Raw genomic sequence first — 13155 nt, 5'->3', positions numbered from 1 at the left:
GACCGGTGAAGCTGGTCCGTGAACCACCACTGCCTGGGCCATTCCGGGGCAATCAGTATCATCCGCGCCCTGGACTGGGACAGCTTGATGAGAACCGTCGGAATCAGGGGAATGGGTGGAAAAGCGTACAGAAAGCTGTTCGACCAGTTGATCCATAACGCATTCCCCAGCGTCCCCGGCTGGTAGTACCTGGAGGCGAAGTCTCGGCATTTGCTGTTTTCTGCGGTGGCGAACAGATCTACGTCTGGAGTTCCCCACCTTGCGAAGACTTCTCCTAGTACTTCGTCGTTTATGACCCATTCGTGGTTTTCCTGAATCAGTCTGCTCAGTGTGTGTGCCTGAACATTCTGCACACCTGGCAGATGGGTGGCCGTTATCGTCAGTCCTCGGGCCAGAAGCCAGTGCCAGATCGCCTGCGCCTCCTGCGACAGGGTGCGTGATCGCGAGCCCCCCTGCTTGTTGAGGTAATACATCGTGGTCGTATTGTCCTACTGTACAAGCAGAGAGTTGGTCTGGAAGGACGGATGAAAGGCCTTCAGTGCCAAGTGAACAGCTCTGAGTTCCAGGAAATTGATGTGGTACGTGAACTCCGTCGGGGACCACGTCCCTTGAATCTGTAAGTCTCCGGAGTGCACTCCCCAGCCCTGGAGAGACGCATCCGTCACGATAGTCTGAGTCGGAATGTCCTTGTGGAAGGGAACTCCTCTGAGGAGATTCTCCGCCGAACACCACCACTTCAGAGACTGAAGAGCATGCAGAGACAGTCGTATCTTGTCGTCCCAAGATCCTCTTCTCTGGTCCCACTGATCCTCCAAGCACTCCTGCAGCGGTCTCATGTGCAGCCGCGCATGTGGCGTCAGGAAGATACAAGAGGCTATCGATCCCAGTAGAGAAGACACCGTTCTCACTGTTGTAGAAGGAGTGGCCAGAAGAGCCTGAGCCTTCAGACGAAGCGATAACCGTCGCTCCTCCGAAGGAGACACGCTTGCTGACCTCGTATCGATGGGGGCCCCCCAAGTACTGAATGCACTGGACCAGAGTCGGGACAGACTTGGACATGTTGATGTGCAACCCCAGCCTGTTAAAGAGAACGCACGTCTTCTGGAAGTGCGCTTGAGCTTCCGAGAAGGAGGAGGCCTTGATCAACCAATCGTCCAGGTACGGGTAGACAAACACCTTGTTCTTCCTCAGGTGTGCCGCTACCACTGCCATGCACTTCGAGAATGTCCTGGGCGCAGACTTCAGCCCGAACGGAAGTACTGTGTACTGATAGTGATTGGTGCCGACTTGAAATCGCAGGAACTTCCTGTGTTTGTGTGCAATGGGCACATGGAAGTATGCATCCTGTAGGTCTATTGCACATAGCCAGTCTCCCTGTTGCAACTGAAGATAAATCTGATGCAACGACAGCATGCAAAACTTCTCTCTGCGAATCCATTTGTTCGCCTGTCGCAAGTCCAGAATGGGCCTGAACTCGTTCTTGTCCTTCTTGCGGACCAGAAACAACCAGGAGTACAGACCTCTTCCTCTTTGAGACAGAGGTTCGTCTTCTATCGCCCTTTTCCTTAACAGGATATCGGCCTCCGCCTGGAGCTCGCGCAGTCGATACTTAAAGCTGACCGGAGGAATCGATGGAGGAGGGCTGATGAACCGAAGACTGTATCCATTGCAAACAATATTCAGCACCCACTTGTCCTGAGTAATTTTTCTCCACTCTGCCAGAAAAAGTTGAACGCTTCCCCCCAACGGAGCAGGTAACGGATGAAGGGGAAGTAACCGCTCAGGGTCGAGACCCGGCCGGGCCTTTGTTAGCTGTAGAGGACTGTTGTCCACCTCTACCCTTCTGGCGCTTCTGGAAGGGTCTCCGGAACTGCTGCTGTTGTTGCTGCTGCTGTCCCGAAGACTGGCCCCGTCCTTTCCCCTGTGCACCGAACCGTCTCTGGAACGGGCGGTAGGACTTCTTTTCTTTGGGCTTTTCCAAGCCCACAGCCGTCAGGGTCTCCGCCTCCGCCTTCATGCGGGCCATCTCATCATCGGCATGTTTTCCGAACAGTGTTTCTCCGGAAAAGGGCAGATTGGCCACCCGCTGCTGGGCCTCTGGCTTGAGTGACGTGAGCCTGAGCCAAGCATGGCGGCGCTGGTTGATCCCGTGACAGTAACCATGGGCTGCCAACAGCGAAATATCCGCAGCCGCGCTGATGACCTGGTTTGAAACCAGCATCCCTTCCTTAAGTATTTCTAGGAAGTCCTCCTTCTTGTCACGTGGCAGAAGGTCCGTGAACTGTTCCAGGGAGTCCCACAGGGCACGGCTGTACCGCCCCAGCGAAGCCGAGTCGCTGGAGGCTTTCATGGTCGTGGAAGAAGTTCCACAAGCCTTCCGCCCAGCCGAATCAATCCATCGGCTTTCCTTATCAGGCGGCACGGTGGAGGACGGGGAGGTAGAGTGTAACTTCCTGGCCGCCGTCACTATAACTGAGTCGGGCACTGGGTCCATCCTCAGGAAGGCTGGGTCCGAATCCAGTGCTCTATACTTCTTCAGAAGTCGGGAGGGAGCGGCCTTCACCATCGCAGGCGTAAGAAACAGCTCCTCCGCAGGTTCGACCAGTCCTGGCACCAATGGCAGCAGAGGGCGAGACAGATGCTTCTTGTGAATATCACGGACGTCGTAGGTGTAGGAGCCGTCACCGTGATGCCCAATTTCGTAGTCCCCCTCAGGAGAACCTCCTGGAATATGCTGATGTCGTCCACCGGAGACACCCTTGTCCCCGGGGAATCCGACAAGGTCGGTGAATAGGATTGAGTCCTGGAGGAGTCCGTGCGTGACCTGGACCCTCGCCTCCTACGGCGGCGCCTAGATCTAGTGGAGGATCTGCGCCGACTCCTAGATCTACCTCTCCGTCCGGAGCGCGATCTTGACTTCCTAGGCCTCGGGCGATCCGCCGGTTCCACCGGCGTGGGCGTATGAGGTTTGGCCGGGGCCTGCGGCTTAGGAGTCCCCTTGGGAGGTGTCAGAAACCTGGGCAACGAAAACGACCTCGGAGGAAACCGGGGGGGGGGGGGCTTCAGTGGCACCTGAGGTTGAGGTACGGTTTGCGGAAGCGGAGGCAAAGGCGGAGGGGTAGAAACCCTCGGAGGGGGACCCCTCGGCAATGGCGGCGGAGGCGTAACCTGCGAACACCTCGGAATACACCGAGCCCGGTGATCCACCACCAGCCTGTGGCGTCGGAGAGCCTCCAATGGCATCAGGCCTCCTCTCCCGCTTCTTCGACGTCGAAGAACGGTGACCAGACGGCGAGCGTTGGCCCCTCGACGTCGAGCGTCTCTTCCTCGACGTCGACCGTCGTCCATGCCTCGACTTCGTACGCCCCGACGACGACCTCTCGTGCCTCGACGGCGACCTCTTGCGCCTCGACGGCGACCTCTTCCGCCGCGACGTTGACCTCGACCGCCTCGACGGCGACCTCTTCCGCCTCGACGTCGGACCACTCCTCGACGACGAGGATCCCCTCGACGACGATGTTCTCCTCCTCTTCGCCGACGGGGAACGGCGGTGTCGCTTCGACGGCGAGTGCCGACGCCGGGCCCTTCGACGGCGAGCGCAGACGCCTGGCCGATTTCGTCGTCATCCTCGTCGGTCTCGACGTCGAGTGATCGACGTCGAGACCGACGAGGATGACGACGAAATCGTCACCGGAGACGTCGACGGCGGTCTGTGCACATCTCTCGACGTCGAGCGCCGACGGCGCTTCGCCCCAGAGCCCTGGGGGGGACGGGGAACAGACCGCAGTCATTCCTCTCGACGTCGTGGTCTCTGCAATCGACCCAGACGGAGAGTGGGCACGTTTGCTGGTCTTCCTGCCCCTGGGGAGCCCCCCAGAGGCCTCAGCATGGGTAGAAGGAGCCCCTTCAGACCCACCTTGTGCCTTCAGCCTTCTTTCCTCGAGTCCCTGAAGCCTGATCTTCTTTCTTTCCTTCAGGGTCCTTCCAGAGAAGCACTCAAAACGAAATAATTAGTGAAAAATCACGAATAAACCCTTGAATGGGGGGAGCTCAATGCTCCAGGGTCCTGCTTGCAGGAGCCGGAAAAAAACTGACAGTAAATGGGACCTGCAGTGCATTCTGGGATACTGTGAAGTTCTGGAAAGTTCTCTTAAAGGCACAGTATCCTGTTCTGAGCCACATAATGGCAGCCTATGGGGCTTGTCTGTCCAGATCCTCCTCTCTATCATTCCAGAGGGTTTTTGCTGCTGAAGCAAGGGAAATCTATACAGGCTTTGCTGTTTTGTGAATTTTTTTGGTGGAATTTCTAGTTGAAGTACTAGACAGTGTAGCCTGTGTTATAGGCTGCATTATCTGTCTTTAATTCTCTCTTAAGTGTCTGTGCAGGTCTGCATTTTTCGACACTGTAAGAGAATATTTTTGATTGCTCCGGGGTCCACGCACATGAGCGGGACTATTCACTAGATTATGACTATACACAGAGATCCCCTACTACAGAAGTATACTACCAAAGATGAACTTGGGGGATGGGGCTTACTTTGCTTTGCCATGCTTTGTTAGAACATTCTTATCAAACTATGCAAAATCACTTTTGGGGATGGTATTAATTGAACCTTCAATTGTTTATTCAGAAACAAAACAATATGTTCTCAATATTTTGCTAAATTAAGGATTTTAGAAAACACATCTGCAATACCCTAAAGAAGCATTTAGGCTTCACTGAAAGTTGCCGGATGACGAGGTGAAAATGTATAAAGTAGTTATTTTCCGACCTCTTGGGCTGCCAGTTTGGACTGAGAACTACAGAAAAGTTAGGCAAGCAGGCTCACAGAGTGATCGTTAAAGCTTCCTGTATTCATCATATTGTTTCTGGTCAAATTAATAAACACTTGCAGCCCTCTCCATCACATACCTTTTTTGCGATATTAAAAAGGGCACAAGAGTAACCATTTTACGGTACAAACTACCAATCGCCCATGGGCGTAGGAAGTGTGGGGGACGCAGGGGATATGTCCCCCCCCCAGATTTTGGAGTGGGGGGACACAGGGGACAAGGGGACAAAAGAATTTCCCCTCTCCCTTCTGTTATTCAGCAGAACCATTAGAACAAAAGCGCTACCTAATGGCCCTGCACTTGACCTGCCTGGAGTCAAAGAGGCCACCCGCCCTCTGCCCTTTGTTATGCTGCAGGAAGGCTCTGAGGCCTGGGAAAGGCAGAGAAGGAAAAAAAACTGTCTCTTTTCCTTGGTACCCATTTCTGTCTTTGTCTCGCTCCTCCTTAAGTTCTGATTTCAAGAGCTCTCATTACTCTCTCTTGCATCTCCTTTTCTTCATTTGTTTCTCTGTGAAATGGATCCAATATATGCGGACACTGGCTGGATATTTCCTCATTTACTGACCGTTTTATAATTCCAAAGAAAAATCTCGTGACGGAGAGAATAAAAAATGAAATACCTAAATTAAGCAATACAGAGTGGTCAGCAGACAGGCCAGATTGTTATTTACACCCACACACATTAGAACCACTTTACAGAGTTTGTTATGTTATGTTATGTAAAACAATTTATACCGCGCACGTACACCGAGACAGTTTCTTGGCGCTCAAAACAGACATAACAAACTGAGGCAGGGAGCATTACTCAAAGGCCAGCTTAAAAAGGTGAGTTTTCAGGGTTTTACGAAACAAATCATAAGTGGGGCAGTGACGAAAGAACACAGGAAGGGAATTCCAAAGGGTGGAGCCAAGAAAGGAGAACCGGAGGCCACCGTGTTTTTTTCGGCGAATCGGTGGAATGCAAAGAAGATTGTCAGCAGATGATCGAAGGTTACGGGATGGAAGGTATCGCCTGAGTTTGGAGGAAATGAACTCGGGGGCGTGATTGTGAAGGGACTTGAATACGGTGCAGCCAAGTTTAAAGGAGCACCGTTTGGCCACAGGGAGCCAGTGAAGATTCATCAAGAGAGGGGAAACATGCTGGTGTTTAGGTTGACGATACACCAGGCGGGCCGCCTGGTTCTGGATAAGCTGAAGTTTTTGAAGCTGGTAGGCGGGGATACCCGCATACAAGATGTTAGAAAAGTCTAACCGGGAAATAACCAGGGACAAGATGGTGAGAATGAGTGCCTCTCTGGTTAAGAATCTACAGATCTTGCGAATCCTGCGCAGCTGGAAAAAGCAGGATGATGTGACTGCAGAGATCTGAGATTTCATGGATAGATCCTCCGAGATTATCACTCCGAGACTTTTCACGGTACTGACTGGACGGGGGGGGGCGCCAAGGGAAGGTGGCCAAAAGCTGTCATTCCAGGGGTTAGTGGAGCCGCCCACCAGAACGAGTTCCGTTTTGGACGGATTCAGCTTAAGTTGGCTGTGAGCCATCCAATCAGAAATATGTAACATTGTAGTTTGAATGTTAAGACCGGAGGTAGGGGAAGTGTCCAGGGGAAAGATCAATTGCAGATCATCTGCATAATTGTAAATGGTGGCGGGGGAGTGACGGAGGGACGCCAGAAGTGGTTGCATATATAAATTAAAGAGAAGCGGGGAGAGGGCTGAACCTTGGGGGACACCACAGGTGAGGGGAGAGAAAGGGGCGGAAAAAGTAGAAAGGTGAACAGCCTGGGAGCGGCCGTGTAAGAAAGAGCGAACCCACTCAAGGGCAGTCCCACGAATGCCGGCGTTGTTGACACGGTCGATCAAGATGGTGTGATCGACCGTGTCAAAAGCCGCCGACAGATCTAACAAGACAAGAGCCTGGGGGATGTTATTGTCGGCGCCAGTTCTAAGAGTGTCCATCACTGCGGCAATCACCATCTCTGTGGAATGTAGTGGGCGAAAGCCAGCCTGATGAGGATCCAAGAAAGAGGAAGTTTCCATAAAGGAGCTGAGGCACTTGGTAACATATGTCTCCAAGATCTTTCCCAAAAAGGGGAGGAGAGAGATGGGTCGGTAGTTACTCAGCACAAGAGGGTCTGCGCTAGGCTTCTTCAAGATGGGTAACACAATGGCCTGCTTAAAAGCCTCAGGAACAACCCCTGATGTCAGCGAAGAGTTGAGGAGAGCCAGAGCAGGATCAGGGTAACGCCCAAAGATTTCTTTAAAGATGTGAGGAGGGCAGCAATCCCTGGGGGAGCCAGAGCTAACTTTGTGGAGGAGGCTATGAAATTCCGTGGTAGAAATGGGAGGGAAGGTATTGAAGATCTGAGCATTCTCAGAAGGGAGAGGAAAAGAGTTGGGGGAAGAAGGCGGGAGAATGTTATTTTTAATAGTAGAAATCTTATCTAGAAAAAATGAGTTGAGCTCATCGCACAGAGCCTGGGTGGGAGCAGGCGGGAGGGTGATACGATCAGGGAGGGAGAGCTCATTGACGATAGAAAAGATATCCTTAACTTTTGAAGCCGACTCCAGGATCCTGCATGAAAAGTAGGAGGTCTTGGCCTCAAGGATAGAAGATTTGTATTTATTTAATAGAGTAATGAATTCGATCTTGAGTACGGGGTCGTACTTCTGGCGCCAGCGGCGTTCAGCCTGGCGAAGGGCCAGCTTATCAAGTTTGAGCTGGTCCGAAAACCAACGCTGGGCGTCGTGGGGGCGAGAGATTTTAATGGGCTTTGAAGGGGCTACAACATCAACAGCTGCCTCCAACCACCGTTCGAGAGTAGAAGCTTGGAGGGAGACAGATTCAAGAACAGGAGGGGTTGAAGCTGCCAGGAGCGAATGGAGAGTAGTCATGTTGGCATTCTTCCAATTACGGGCCATGGTGCCAGCAGGGCGCAGAGGACGATGAAAACTGGGCAGGTTGACCGAAAAGGAAACAAGATAATGATCGGACCAGGTGCAGGGGGTGACCAGGGGGGGCAAAGAGTCAAGGTTAGCCAACCAGACCTGGTCAAGTATGTGGCCCCTGCAGTGAGTGGGAGTGAAAATCAGCTGCTGATAGTTCAGGCTGGTAAGAGTTTCTGTAAACAGTTCTGACAGTCGGCTCTCTTGGGGATCAGAGGGCCAATAATTAAAATCACCCACAATAAGAATTTTTGAGTGGTTTATGAGGAGCTGGGAAAGAAGTTCCCCGACTGACAAAGCAAAGGAAGGCATATAAGTGGGAGGTCTGTACATGACAACACAGGCAAGAGAGGTGGAGGGTGAACGAAGTAAAATGACAAGGGTTTGGGAGTGAGGGATGGGGGTGCAATCTAGCATAGAAAAGGCGTGTTCTTTGCGGATGATAGCAGCAACCCCACCACCAGCTTGCCCTCCGGGGCGATTGACATGCAGGATGTAATAGCCGATGGGGAGAGCGGCGAGAATATCGGGTACAGAGTCTTCCGTCAGCCAGGTCTCTGACAGGAAGAGAATGTCTGCCTTAGTGTCGTCTAATAGGTGGAAAATCTCGAGTTGGTGTTTCACCATAGAGCGCGTATTAAGGTAAAGGATATTGAGGGTAGTAAAAGAGGGAGTGGGGGAAAGGAAATCAGAAGAAGCGGGAACAGGTGAGGAGGGCGGGGAAGGAAGCGCCAAGCAGGGAGAGTTAGAGATACTGCAGTCATCAGCCCTCCGGACGGCCTCAGGGGGCAGCGGAACAGGGTGTTGTAAAGAGCATAGGTCCGCTGAAGAGTAGCGGAGCGTGGGGGCAGAGTGACATACCGCTGGGCGCGACCCGGCGCAGACGGGCGCAGACGGGCAGGACTTAGGCTTGACTTCGGCGCGACGTCGGCGCTCCCGCTGCGCTCGTCCGCTGCGCTTCCGCCATTCCGGCATTATATGTGGGCGGGGCGTTTAACCACTAGCCCGCTGACCTGCACTGTGTAAGGCAGGGCGGAAGTGGGGAAATGAGGCGGGTCAAAGGCGCTCTGCAAGCGACCCTCCGCACAAGCGGCACTCAGCCGAGGCGGACCGGGGTCTGGAGCGTGATTAAATCAGGTAGGCAGCACTCGCTAAGCGCGAGAATGGTGAAGCACTGAAGCGTGGTAAAATTACAAAACACAAATTTAAAACACACGAAGCAAATGTAAAAAAAGCGGAGAGCCGCTTTGAAAGCTCTTAGTCAGCTTGGCAAGTTTAATAAAATGAGGCGAGTAGTCTGCACAGCCTGGGTCGCTGTGTCTGAGTTTGAAGTGAAAGCGCTACTTTCTTTTTTTCTTCTTTCTTTGAACAACATTATTTTCCCATGGGAAGTGCACCATTTCTAAAGGGACTGCAATGCCTGGTTGATGAGTGGAGTGAAAATGTTTAATATGATCGTTTTCAACTGTTTTAATTATTTTAGCTTATAAAATGTGTACTGCGGCTCTGTGTTCGGGGATGTGATTTTTTTTCTTTAACCAAACTGCTTACATTTTGAAAGGATATAAGCAATGGACATTGAAACGGGTACCTTCCTGGTCCTGTAACCATGTCCTGAATTTATCAGGCAAAATCACTTACTGATTTCTGAATAATGAGTTTAAAACTGTTACGGTAACCATGTTGTTCCTGAATACATTTCACATGATTTGCTTATTCTTGCATTCCTTATGAGTGTTTGCTTCTTTCAGGGTGTTATTCATTTTTTTTCAGGCAGCATTTTACTGTTGTCAATTGCATAATTTGAATTTAGTTGCAGCACAATTGAGTTGTAGCTGAAGGCAGTGCAAGTTTCTCTCAGTGGGGCACTATGGTGTTCAGTGTGGGAGAGGATGTGGCACTCTGGCCAGAGCTGCTGAATTCGGAACTGGAGCACCATTTTCAGCCTTCATGACCAGTCCACCAGACCGCACTCCTGACAGAGCTCATTCGATGCTACACCTTTGAAGGTCCGATAGACCTTAGAAGCCCTGGTGTCTTAGCACCCGCAGGTGGACCCCAACGGTGGCAAGTGTGAGTTAACCTGGAAGGCTCAATCCATACTGCAGTTCACCTCCAGTCTTACGAGCAGGCATACAATGAAGCACACCCTAGATCGACAGTGACTGTCACTGAGGTCACAAGACCCTTGGGGCCAGTCCACCGCACCCATTGGTACCTCCATTGGCCTTTTTCAGCAGTATTGGTGCAACTTAGCAGGGGTTGGCAATGTAGGATTTGCATGCACACCAAACTTAGGGGGTGATTATAATGAAGGTGGAACCGCCACATCACCCTGTCATTGGCGGTCCCACTGCCATCGGTGACTGCATCAACGCCAACCATATTACAATGGCGGGTGCTTTCCTGGCGGTCAGAAAGACCAACCACCACGCACCCGACTGGCTACTTGAGCCCGCCATTGCAGCGGAAGGGCTCTTGGTTCCTACAATGCTGGTGGTGCCTACCACGCACCACAGTAGGGCTTACAATACCCATTACCCGCCAGCCTATCCATGGCAGTTCACCCGCCATGAAAAAGTTGGCGGAAAGGGACATTGGAGGCCCATAGCGGGCCCCTCTCCCCTCAGCCCCCAGACATGGGACCTGACAGAGCGTCCGCCTCTCCCCTTCCGCTCCAAAACCACTGAGATAATCTGCTGTGTACCCAAAGGCTCATCCCTCAGTCCAACGCTGTTCAACGTCTACATGGCACCACTCACCCACGTCGCCTGACAGCACGACCTAAACATCAACTCCTACGCCGACGACACCCAGCTGATCCTCTCATTCACCAAGGACCCCCACACTGCCAAAACCAACCTCCACGAAGGAATGAAGGCTGTCGCCAACTGGATGAGGGACAGCCGACTGAAGCTGAACTCGGGCAAGACAGAGATCCTCATCTTCGGCTCAACCCCATCGGCCTGGGACGACTCCTGGTGGCCAACGGCACTAGGAGCACCCACCAACCACGCACGAAACCTAGAGATCATCCTCGACCCCACACTCTCCATGGCAAAGCAGGTCAACGCCGTCTCCTCCACCTGCTTCAAAACCCTCAGCATGCTTCGCAGGATCTTCAAGTGGATCCCCACCGAAACTAGAAGGACGGTCACCCAAGCCCTCGTCAGCAGTAGACTGGACTACGGCAACGCACTCTACGCAGAAGCCCCGGCCAAACTCCTGTCACGACTGCAACGCATCCAGAATGCCATCGCAAGACTGATCCTCAACATACCCCGCCGCAGCCACATCACACCCCACCTGAAAGACCTGCACTGGCTCCCCATCAACAAGAGAATAACATTCAAGCTCCTCACCCATGCACACAAGGCACTCCACGACACCGGAGTACCTCAACAGACTTCTACACCCCCGCCCGCCAGCTACGCTCCTAAGACCACGCCCTCGCCATCGTCCCCCGCACCCGAAGAGTGACCACCGGTGGCAGATCATTCTCCCACCTCGCCACCAAGACATGGAACACCCTCCCCATCCGCCTACGACAAACCGAAGACCTTTTAGCCTTCAAGAGACTCCTCAAGACCTGGCTCTTCTAACAGTAGCAGTTAACCCTCCCCCCCCCCCCCCTTAGCTCCTTGAGACCCTCACAGGTATGTAGTGCGCTTTACAAATGCTATGATTGATTGACATGTCAGGTTTTACATTGCGGCAGATGATGCAGCCAGCAGCACCTGCTGTAATGTAAAAGATAGGCACTGCGAACGCCATGGTGGCGGTTGCATTGTAATGCCTATCGTCGGGCCGTCACCTTGAAGGCCAGCGGTCCCATTCCCCGATTTGATGGCAGACGGACTGAAGTCCGCCTGCCTTTGTAATCAGCCCCTAAGTTTGCAAACTTCATGGTCTCTGCTTCATGCACAAACACTTTTAACATGTGTAGCCTTCTTTCGGGCCACTGGAGTTATGCAGCAATGGAGGCCAAAATTATGTTGCAGTGTTGACTAAATGATGCAACAATAAAAAGGCTGCAGCGTAATGCGGTGCATTTTATGATACTTTATTATTTTAACATATTTATACATACTAACAGCCTCTGCAAAGCTTTTGCCTCATTAGTACATGTGTAACATACAAATGCAGCACAGGGAAAGGTGACCAGTCAACCTTTGCAAAGGGCCCTACACTTCACAGAAACATAAGTCACATTTCTTTTAGTAATTTTTGAACCGTTTGATCTACAAAATTGTTTTGGGTCAAATCGTTAGATTATGCAGCAGATGATGTATTATGTGGCAAATATGATACAGCCGTAGTTAAGTGGACATTTTTTTTTCCACTTAACTTAATTTTGCCCCAGCATTGTAGTTGAAAAATTTATAAGTTCCCCAAACCCAAACCCAAAAGTCAAGTTTGGGCACAATTCGCATTTTAAAAGCAGTCCTACAACACAGGGCTACTTTTAAACTGACTTCAGGCTTCAGCAGTGCACACATGCAAACGCAGAAAGGGCTGCTGGCCTATAAACTGCCATGCCCAAATATATTCTGGGGTCTTAAAGGTAGCTCTAATCTCCCTGCCCTATTATGAACGAGGGCCTTATAGGAGAGGTTATGCCAATCATAGGAGTACCCTAACCCATAGTGCACCCTAGTGTATGTAGGTGTTTTCACAGTATCTTTAAGTGTCTCTATCAGAATAGCACTGGCCCTGTGCCTGTTCAGGCAGAGGCCTGGGTCAGTCAGAGTCAGGTACCACCAGTAAGCAAAACATTGGGGAGTGCCCAGGGCACAGATGGCTTTGCAACATTAAATAAGCACACACTCAGAATTTAAAACATAGCACCATGGTTGGGGGTTCTCTTTAATAATGAGAATTGATTTCTATCCTCATGAACCCATTTTCCAACATTAGGATAAGGAAAGACTGGGGAAAAATCATAAAGTTCTAATCTATACCTTGAAGTTTTCACGCAGATCTTTGATGACGGTTAATAGCTCACTGTTCAATGTTAGGATTTTAACTTATAAACTGCAAATACCAACAGAATCTCTCAGACAAAAGCAGTCACTCACTGACCAATTTACATGATATGCATTTTGTGATCTGCGTGGTACACATTCTTTGCAGCATGCATAACCCACTGTGCCTACCTTACCTTGAGTCAAAACTTCCACTAGACAAAGCTCCGATCTCTCTCAATAAAGAACATTAATCACCAAAGTTATCTTCACATTTTTGTTGTTGCCTGAAAGTTGCTAGAGACAAAGAATGCAGCAGCAGGTGCTTTTCAAATCACCCCACCCTAAGTCAGCCACCTATGTTTGCTTGGTGCATCAAGATGATTCATATACATGTTTTTTTAACATT

The sequence above is a fragment of the Lissotriton helveticus genome, chromosome 3_2 (assembly GCF_964261635.1).
Source record: "Lissotriton helveticus chromosome 3_2, aLisHel1.1, whole genome shotgun sequence".
Taxonomy (NCBI): Eukaryota; Metazoa; Chordata; class Amphibia; order Caudata; family Salamandridae; genus Lissotriton; species Lissotriton helveticus.
This window is presented reverse-complemented; position numbering follows the sequence as displayed.